This window comes from Hyperoodon ampullatus (assembly GCF_949752795.1).
Source record: "Hyperoodon ampullatus genome assembly, chromosome: 11".
Classification (NCBI taxonomy): Eukaryota; Metazoa; Chordata; class Mammalia; order Artiodactyla; family Ziphiidae; genus Hyperoodon; species Hyperoodon ampullatus.
In genome coordinates this window covers 17,781,768-17,793,069 of record NC_136924.1, presented here as the reverse complement: position 1 = coordinate 17,793,069, position 11,302 = coordinate 17,781,768, and positions in this window count along the sequence as shown.

Sequence of the window (11,302 nt, the reverse complement as noted above, 5' to 3'; positions counted from 1 at the left end):
TCAAACATTTAAAGAATTAATTCCAATCATCCTCAAACTATTCTAAAAACTTGAAGAGGAAGGAACATTTCCAAATTAATTTTACGAGGCTAGCATTTCTGAGGTACTAAAGCCAGACAAGGACACTATAAGAAAAGAAAATTACAGGCCAATATCCCTGAATAACATAGATGCAGAAATTCTCAACAAAATACCAGCAAACTGGATTCAAGAACATATTAAAAGGATCAGTCACCACGATCAATGGGAGTTCATCCCTGGGATGCAAGGATGGTACAACATATACAAATCAATAAATCTGACACATCACATTAACAGAATGAAGGATAAAAATTGCATGCCCATTTCAAAAGGTGCAGAAAAAGCATTTGACAAAATCTAACACCCTTTAATGATTAACAGCTATCAGCAAATTAGTTATAGAAGAACTGTTTCTCAATATAATAAAGGTCCTATATGACAAGCCCACAGCTAACATCATACTCAGTGGTGAAAAGTTAAAAACCTTCCCTCTAAGTTCAGGAACAAAACAGGAATGCTCACTCTCACCATTTCTACTCAACATAGTACTGGAAGTCCTAGCCATAGCAGTTAGGCAAAGGAAAGAACTAAAAGGCACCCAAATTAGAAGGAAGAAGTAAAAGTATCTCTGTTTGCAGATGACGTACCCTTATATATATAGAAAATCCTAAAAACTGCACTAAAAAAACTATTAGAACTAATAAATGAATTCAGTAAAGTTGCAGGATACAAAATCAACATAATCGGTTGTGTTTCTATATACTAAAAAAGGACTGTCTGAAAGAGATATTAAGAAGATAATCTCATTTACAGTAGCATCAAAAACAATAAAATACTTCAGAATAAATTTAACCAAGGAGATGAGAGATCTGTACACTGAAAATATAAGACATTGATGAAAGAGATTGAAGAATATACAAATAAATGGAAATCTATCCTGTGTTCTTAGATTTGAAGTATTAATATTGTGAAAATGTCCATATTACCCCAAATGATCTACATGTTCAATGCAATTCCTATCAAGATACCAATGGCATTTTTCACAGAAATAGAAAACACTATCCTAAATTTGTATGGAACCACAAAAGACCCTGAATAGCCAAAGCAATCCTGACAAAGATGAACAAAGCTGGAGGCATCACACTTCTTGATTTCAAGCTATATTACAAAGCTATAGTATTGAAAACAGTATGGTACTGGCATAAAAAGAAGCACATAGACCATTGGAACAGAATAGAGTACCCAGGCATAAACACATGCATATATGGTCAACTAATTTTTGACAATGGCAACAAGAAGATACAATGGGGATAGGATAGTCTCTTAAATAAGTAGTGTTGGGAATTAAAAAATGGGCAAAGAATCTGAATAGACATTTTTCCAAAGAAGACATGCAAATGGCCAATAGGTATGTGAAAAAGTGCTCAACATCACTAATCAACAAGGAAATGCAAATCAAACCCTTAATGAGATATCACTTCTTAGCCGTCAGGATAGCTATTATCAAAAAGAGAAGAGAGAACAGATGTTGTTGGCAAGGATATGGAAAAAAGGGAACCCTCCTACGCAGTTGATGGAAATGTAAATTGGTACAGCCATTATGGAAAACAGTATGGTGGTTCCTCAAAAAATTAAAAAGTGAACTACCAGATGATCTAGCAATCCAACTCCTGGATATATTTCTAAAGAAATTGAAATCAGTATCTTGAGAGAGATCTGCACATCCATGTGTATTGCAGCATTATTCACAGTAGCTAAGATATGGAAACTACCTGAGTGTCCGTCAATGGATGAATGGATAAAAAAAAAAGTGAAACATATATATACAATGAAATATTATCCAGCCATAAAAAAGAAGGAAATCCTGCCATTTGTGACAATATGGATGAAACTGGAGGGCATTTTGCTAAGTGAAATAAGCCAGACACAGAAAGGCAAATAGTGTATGATATCACTTATATGTGGAATGTAAAAAAGTCACCTTCCTAGAAATAGTAGAATGTTGTTTGCCATGGGCTGGGGGTGGGGAGGAGAAATGGGGTGATACAGGTCAAAAGGAACACATTTTCAGTTATAAGAAGAATGAGTTCTGCAGCCTTAATGTGTAGCATGGTGACTATAGTTAATAATACATTAGGTGTTGTGTACTTGAAAGTTGCCGAGAGTAGATCTTAACATTCTCACAACAACAACAAAAAAGGAGTTTATGTGAAGTGATGGATGTGTTAATTATCTTGATCTTGTTAATCATTCCACAATGTATATGTATATCAAGTCGTCATGTTATACACTTTAAATATACACAATTATATTGGTCAATTATTCCTCAATAAAGTTAAAAATGAAACAAAAAAGCCCCAACACTATTATGTTCTCTTCCAACCATCCTCCAGGAGTTGAGCATTTCTACAGAGATATCAGTTATGTGGATTAGGTGTTTTCAAAGTATGGTCCCTAGACCAGCAGCATCAACATCACCTGGGAGCTTGTCAAAAATGCAAATTCTTGGGCTCCATCCAGCCTATGAATTCAGAAACTCTGAGGTGGTAGGGCCCAGCAATTTGTGTTTTAACAAGCCCTCCACATGATTCTGATGCTTGCTCAAGTTTGAGAATTCCTTCCTTGAGCCTCCAAAATAGGTCACCCCTCTACCATGGAGATGCTTTGGTGCTTGTTTCCAAGCACCTGGCTGTTGAGGTTAGATGCATGATGTTGTTCTTGATGGTCTTATCTTTATTTTATCATATTATCTCTTATATTTCCTGTAGAGAAACCAACAGGATTTGGAATCCTAACGACCAAATGCAGCTGTCTTACTCACCCTGCATATGCATAAATATATTTGACTTATTTCCCTGTATTACTCATTATTGCAAACTGCAAGGTTGAAAATTTTAACTGAATTTACCCTTCTAAAAAATTTATGGTAACAGACTATTTCATTCCCTAATGATTCTTTTCTTTTGTGTGTGTGCTTTTTTCTCTTCAGGAAACAAAACAGTGTATCTTTGTCATCTTTAATCCTGAGGCTGAAAATTGAGAACTGGTTGTGGATTTTGCATGGGTATATGTATATGACAGCAGTTATGATTGCTTCAAGTATTGTGATACTAATAACACCAGTGCCAAAACTAATATATTAAATAAGGCTAATACACCCATATAATTTACAAAGTACTGTTACATGTATTTTCTTATTTAATGCTTACTTTGCTATAGGTACTATTTTTATTTTAAAAATGGGAGAAACTGAGCTTCGGGGGTTACACTTTCATCATTGAACATCATATGATTTTTTTGAGGGGAGCACCATATGATTTTTTAAAAATTTTTGTTGGAGTATAGTTGATCTACAATGCTGCGCCAGTCTCAGGTGTACAGCAAAGTGAACCAGCCATACATCTTAAACAGAACTTTCTCTTGGAATAACAATAACAGCTAAAGCATACTGAGTGCTATTCAATATCTATGTGCCAGGTACTGTGATAGGTATGTTCTGTTTTATTTGACCCATGAAACAGCCCAGTGAGGTAGTAGATATTCCTGTTCCCATTGTACAAGTGGGAAAACAGTCTTACAAAGGTTAAATAACTTGCTATATCATATATATTCTTTTTTTAAAAAAAACATCTTTATTGGAGTATCATTGCTTTACAATGGTGTGTTAGATTCTGCTTTATAACAAAGTGAATCAGCTATACATATACATATATCCCCATATCTCCTCCCTCTTGCGTTTTCCTCCCACCCTCCCTATCTTCCCTCTAGGTGGTCACAAAGCACGGAGCTCATCTCCCTGTGCTATGCGGCTGCTTCCCACTAGCCATCTATTTTACATTTGGTAGTGTATATATGTCTATGCCACTGTTTCACTTCGTCCCAGCTTACCCTTCCCGCTCCCTGTGTCCTCAAGTCCATTCTCTACACCTGCGTCTTTATTCCTGTCCTGCCCCTAGGTTCTTAATAAGAAGAAGATGCTTTTTTTTTTTTTTTAAGATTCCATATATATGTGTTAGCATGCGATATTCGTTTTTCTCTTTCTGACTTACTTCACTCTGTATGACAGACTCTAGGTCCATCCACCTCACTACAAATAACTCAATTTCATTTCTTTTTATGGCTGAGGAATATTCCATTGTATATATGAGCCACATCTTCTTTATCCATCCATCTGTTGATGAACACTTAGGTTACTTCCATGTCCTGGCTATTGTAAATAGAGCTGCAAGGAACATTGTGGTACATGACTCTTTTTGAATTATGGTTTTCTCAGGGTATATGACCGGTAGAGGGATTGCTGGGTCGTATGGCAGTTCTATGTTTAGTTTTTTAAGGAACATCCATACTGTTCTCCATAGTGGCTGTATCAATTTACATTCCCACCAACAGTGCAAGAGGGTTCCCTTTTCTCCACACCCTCTCCAGCATTTATTGTTTGTAGATTTTTTGATGATGGCCATTCTGACCGTTGTGAGGTGATACCACTTTGTAGTTTTCATTTGCATTTCTCTAATGATTAGTGAAGTTGAGCATTTTTTCATGTGTTTGTTGGCCATCTGTATATCTTCTTTGGAGAAATGTCTGTTTAGGTCTTCTGCCCATTTTTGGATTGGGTTGTTTGTTTTTTTGATATTGAGCTGCATGAGCTGCTTCTCAGTTTTGGAGATGAATCCTTTGTCAGTTGCTTCATTTGCAAATATTTTCTCTCATTCTGAGGGTTGTCTTTTCATCTTGTTTGTGTTTTCCTTTGCTGTGAAAAAGCTTTTAAGTTTCATTAGGTCCCGTTTGTTTATTTTTGTTTTTATTTCCATTTCTCTAGGAGGTGGGTCTAAAGGATCTTGCTGGGATTTATGTCATAGAGTGTTCTGCCTATGTTTTCCTCTAAGAGTTTTATAGTGTTTGGCTTACATGTAGATCTTTAATCCATTTTGAGTTTAGTTTTGTGTATGGTGTTAAGGAGTGTTCTAATTTCATTGTTTTACATGCAGCTCTCCAGTTTTCCCAGCACCACTTATAGAAGAGGCTGTCTTTTCTCCATTGTATATTCTTGCCTCCTTTATCAAAGACAAGGTGACCATAAGTGCATGGGTTTATCTCTGGGCTTTCTCTCCTGTTCCATTGATCTATATTTCTGTTTTTGTGCCAGTACCATACTGTCTTGATTACTGTAGCTGTGTAGAATAGTCTGAAGTCAGGGAGTCTGATTCCTCCAGCTCCGTTTTTCTTTCTCAAGATTTCTTTGGCTATTTGGGGTCTTTTGTGTTTCCATAAAAGTTGTGAAATTTTTTGTTCTAACTCTGTGAAAAATGCCATTGGTAGTTTTTTTTTTTTTTTTTTTTTTTTACGGTCGCGGGCCTCTCACTGTTGTGGCGTCTCCCGTTGTGGAGCACAGGCTCCGGATCCGCAGGCTCAGCGGCCATGGCTCACGGGCCCAGCCACTCCACAGCATGTGGGATCTTCCCGGACTGGAGCACGAACCGGTGCGGCAGGCGGACTCTCAACCACTGTGCCACCGGGGAAGCCCCGCCATTGGTAGTTTGATAGGGATTGCGTTGAATCTGTAGATTGCTTTGAGTAGTATAGTCATTTTCACAATGTTGATTCTTCCAATCCAAGAACATGGTATATCTCTCCATCTGTTTGTATCATCTAATTTCTTTCATCAGTGTCTTATAGGTTTCTGCATAAAGGTCTTTTGTCTCCTTAGGTAGGTTTATTCCTGGGTATTTTATTATTTTGTTGCAGTGGTAAATGGGAGTGTTTTCTTAATTTCTCTTTCAGATTTTTCATCATTCGTGTATAGGAATGCCAGAGATTTCTGTGCATTAATTTTGTATCCTGCTACTTTACCAAATTCATTGATTAGCTCTAGTAGTTTTCTGGTGGCATCTTTAGGATTCTCTACGTATAGTATCATGTTATCAGAAAGCAGTGACAGTTTTACTTCTTCTTTTCTGAATTGTGCTCCTTTTATTTCTTTCTCTTCTCTGATTGCTATGGCTGAAACTTCCAAAACTATGTTGAACAATAGTGATCAGAATAGGCAACCTTGTCTTGTTCCTGATCTTAGAGGAAATGCTTTCAGTTTTTCACCATTGAGAACTATGTTGGCTGTGGGTTTGTCATATATGGCCTTTATTATGTTGAGGTAAGTTCCCTCTGTGCCTACTTTCTGGAGGGTTTTTATCATAAATGGTTGTTGAATTTTGTCGAAAGCTTTTTCTGCATCTATTTAGATGATCATATGGTTTTTATCCTTCAATTTTTTAGTATGGTGTATCACATTGACTGATGTGCATGTATTGAAGAATCTTTGCATTCCTGGGATAACACCACTTGACCATGGTGTATTATCCTTTTAATGTGCTGTTGGATTCTGTTTGCTAGTATTTTGTTGAGGATTTTTGCATCTATGTTCATCAGTGATATTGGCCTGTAGTTTCCTTTTTTTGTGGCATCTTTGTCTGGTTTTGGTATCAGGGTGATGGTAGCCTCATAGAATGAGTTTGGGTGTGTTCCTCCCTCTGCTATATTTTGGAAGAGTTTGAGAAGGATAGGTGTTAGCTCTTCTCTAAATGGTTGATAGAATTCTCCTGTGAAGCCATCTGGTCCTGGGCTTTTGTTTGTTGGAAGATTTTAAATCACAGTTTCAATTTCAGTGCTTTGTGATTGGTCTGTTTGTGTTTTCTATTTCTACCTGGTTCAGTCTTGAAAAGTTGTGCATTTCTAAGAATTTGTCCATTTCTTCCAGATTGTCCATTTTATTGGCATATAGTTTCTTGTACTAATCTCTCATGATCCTTTTTGTTTCTGCAGTGTCAGTTGTCACTTCTCCATTTTCATTTCTAATTCTATTGATTTGAGTCTTTTCCCTTTTTTTCTTGATGAGTCTAATGATTTATCAATTTTGTTTATCTTCTTAAAGAACCAGCTTTTAGTTTTATTGATATTTGCTATTGTTTTCTTTGTTTGTATTGCATTTATTTCTGCTCTGATCTTCATGATTTCTTTCCTTCTGCTAACTTTGGTGTATTTTTGTTCTTCTTTCTCTAGTTGCTTTAGGTTTAAGGTTAGGTTGTTTATTTGAGATTTTTCTTGTTTCTTGAGGTAGGATTGTATTGCTATAAACTTCCCTCTTAGAACTGCTTTTGCTGCATCCCATAGGTTTCAGGTCATCCTGTTTTCATTGTCATTTGTTTCTAGGTGTTTTTAAATTTCCTCTTTGATTTCTTCAGTGATATCTTGGTTATTTAGTAGTGTATTGTTTACTCTCCATGTGTTTGTATTTTTTACAGTTTTTTTCCTGTAATTGATATCGAGTCTTATAGTGTTTTGGTCCGAAAAGATACTTGATATGATTTCAGTTTTGTTAAATTTACCAAGGCTTGATTTGTGACCCAATGTATGATGTATCCTGGAGAGTGTTCGATGTGCGCTTGAGAAGAAAGTGTATTCTGTTGCTTTTCGATGGAACATGCTATAAATATCAGTTAAGTCCATTTTGCTTAATGTATCATTTAAAGCTTGTGTTTCCTCATTTATTTTCATTTTGGATGATCTGTCCATTGGTGATAGCGGGGTGTAAAAGTCCCCTACTATGATTGTGTTACTGTCGATTTCCCCTTTTATGTCTGTTGGCATTTGCCTAATGTGTTGAGGTGCTCCTGTGTTGGGTGCATAAATATTTACAATTGTTATATCTTCTTCTTGGATTGATCCCTTGATCACTATGTAGTGTCCTTCTTTGTCTCTTATAATAGTCTTTATTTTTAAATTTATTCTGTGTGATATGAGAATTGCTACTCCAGCTTTCTTTTGATTTCCATTTGCATGGAATATGTTTTTCTATCCCCGCACTTTCAGTCTGTATGTGTCCCTAGATCTGAAGTGGGTCTCTTGTTGGCAGCATATATACAGGTCTTGTTTTTGTATCTGTTCAACCAGTGTATGTCTTTTGGTTGGAGTATTTAATCCATTTACATTCAAGGTAATTATCGATATGTATGTTTCTATTACCATTTTCTTAATTGTTTTGGATTTGTTATTGTAGGGCTTTTCCTTCTCTTGTGTTCCTGCCTAGAGAAGTTCCTTTAGCATTTGATGTAAAGTTGGTTTGGTGGTGCTGAATTCTCTTAACTCTTGCTTGTCTGCAAAGGTTTTGATTTTTCCGTCGAATCTGAATGAGATTGTTGCTGGGTAGAGTAATCTTGGTTGTAGGTTTTTCCCTTTCATCAGTTTAAATATGTCCTGCCACACCCTTCTGGCTTGCAGAGTTTCTGCTGAAAGATCAGCTGTTAACTTTATGTGGATTCCGTTGTATGTTATTTTTTGCCTTTCCCTTGCTGCTTTTATTATTTTTTCTTTGTATTTAATTTTTTATAGTTTGATTAATATGTGTCTTGGCATGTTTCTCCTTAGATTTATCCTGTATGGGACTCTCTGTGCTTCCTGGACTTGATTGACTATTTCCTTTCCATATTAGGGAAGTTTTCAACTATAGTCTCTTCAAATATTTTCTCAGTCCCTTTCTTTTTGTCTTTTTCTGCTGGGACCCCTATAATTTGAATGTTGGTGCATTTAATGGTGTCCCGGAGGTCTCTGAGACTGTCCTCAATTCTTTTCATTCTTTATTCTTTATTCTGTACTGTGGTAGTTATTTCCACTCTTTTATCTTCCAGGGCACTTATCATTTCTTCTGCCTCAGTTATTCTGCTATTGATTCCTTCTAGAGAATTTTCTTTTCATTTATTGTGTTGTTCATCACTGTTTGCTTTTTAGTTCTCCTTGGTCCGTGTTAAAACATTTTTTGTATTTTCTCCATTTTGTTTCCAAGATTTTGGATCATCTTTACTATCATTACTCTGATTTCTTTTTCAGGTAGACTGCCTATTTCCTCTTCATTTGTTTGGTCTGGTGGGTTTTTACCTTGCTCCTTCATCTGCTGTGCATTTCTCTGTCTTCTCATTTTGCTTAACTTACTGTGTTTTGGGTCTCCTTTTCACTGGCTGTAGGTTCCTAATTCCTGTTGTTTTTGGTGTTTGCCTCCAGTGGGTAAGGTTGGTTCAGTGGGTTGTGTAGGCTTCCTTGTGGAGGGGACTCGTTCCTGTGTCCTGATGTATTAGGCTGGATCTTGTCTTTCTGGTGGGCTGAACCCCGTCCGGTGGTGTGTTTTGGGGTGTCTGTGAACTTACTATGATTTTAGGCAGCCTCTGTGCTAATGGGTCGGGTTGTGTTCCTGTCTTGCTAGTTATTTGTCATGGGATGTCCAGCACTGGAGCTTGCTGGTCGTTAAGTGGAGCTGGGTCTTAGTGCCGAAACAGAGATCTCTGGGAGAGCTCTTGCCGATTGATATTACGTGGGGCCAGGAGGGCTCTGGTGGACCAGTGCCCTGAACTTGGCTCTCCCACCTCAGAGGCTCAGGCCTGACACCTGGCTGGAGCACCAAGACCCTGTCAGCCACACGGCTGGGTCATCCTGGAGAAGATGGACTAAAGCTGGGAGAAAGCTAGAGGATGGGAGACCTGTCAGAAGGCGTGTTTGATGAAATGAGGCAAACGATGGTGACATTCTGTTCCCAGGCTCTACTCGCGAAGGGAAGGGAGTGCCTCAGGAAGCCGAGTGCGTGCTTCCATGGCTGAGGTGCACACAGGCACGGATTCTCCTCTAGGTCTTAATGGGTCACATAATGACGAAGGAGTTCTTATTAAAACGTACATAGATACACACAGACAGAGACACACACACAAATGCCTAAACAACCACAAAAACTTCCCTAAGCTCAAGCATTAATATTTCATAGAATGTTCAAATGAAGGAGGGCACTTTTGACAGCCTATTCCAGAAGTTACTTGTATATTAATTTTTCAAATTTAAACATGTCATGTGAAAATAATGTAGACAGAAAAAAATCCAAAATCCTCTCTAACATTTAAAAAGACCTCTTAGTGAGCTTTGACAGGCATAACTGAGGTTGAAGAAATTGCACACTTGTGATTGAACAGGTCATCAATGAGTTTCTCTGGGACTACATTTTCCAGTCAAGGGCAGTTGGCCTGCCCATGGCCATCTGCTGAGGATCAGTCACAGATATACACAGTCATAATAGCTGACGCTTATGGAGCCCTTCCTAGGCACTAAATACAGTGCTAAGTTTTTTTCATGTGTTATTTAATTTAATCCTCACAACAACCCAAGGAGATAGATGTTATAATCACCCTCCTTTTATAGAGGATGCCTTAAGGAATTTGCCCGAAGTCCCACAGCTGGTAAATGGCATAGCTGGGATGTGAACCCAGACGTCACGTCAGAGCTTGCCCTCATATTCTGTGCCATACTACTCTCCATGCTGCTTTTTTCCCTCAGCTACAGCTTGCTGGGAAAGCATTGATTGCCTGAAGCAAGGGTAGCAGATCCATAGCCTGGTGAGCAGTCAGTGGTGGGGCCTGGTAGAAACAGCTGTGTCAAAATTGGAACAGGGGTTGTTCACTAAGCCTGTCAGGTTTCTTCTTGTGAATACGGACTGTGGAATATAGTAGAGTATTCTAGAAGGAAGAGGCCGACACCAAAAACAACTATGGCGAGAACTCATATAACTGAGGCCATAAGGCCTAGAGGTCTAGAGAAGTTGTGAATGGACCAAAGCAGAGATCAGGCAAAGGTATTAGTAAGCAGAGGTGTGAGGTAGGGAAAAGAGTCAGAGTAGAGGACAAAATGTATAGTCCTGGAGGAGAGAGATTATGACGTGACAGAGAGCTCCAGTGAACCCTGATGGTCAGGAAGACAGAGACTGCCTCCAGGGTCCTGGCCATATTCCCTGATGCTCAACAAATGCCGGTGGGTCGAATAGGGAAGGAAGACGACTCACAGGAGGGTGGCTGGGTCCTGCTGGTGGCAGCACACCTGACGGCAATGCAAGAACTCTTGCTGCTGAGAAGCTGAGATTTCTTAGCCTCTGCAACTGAATGACTTTCAGGGGACACTTCTCTCTCTTCTTTGCCTCCTTTTTTCTCATGAGATTTCCTTCTCCTTTATTGACAAGAGTACCGTTTGATAAAACCCCATTTCCATTTCTTGACATTGCTTGAAGCTTTTTTTTTTTTTGACAAGAACAACTCAATGGCAAAGAACACTATTTATGTGAAAAGAGGAAACAATTTCTTTATACCCCCTTCAAACTTTCCTGTTTCCCTCATTAGGGATAGGAATAAGAATAGTCAGTTCTACCTGAGAGTGATAGCTTTTTAAAATCAAAGCACAGAAAGCTAAGATTCACCTAGATTTC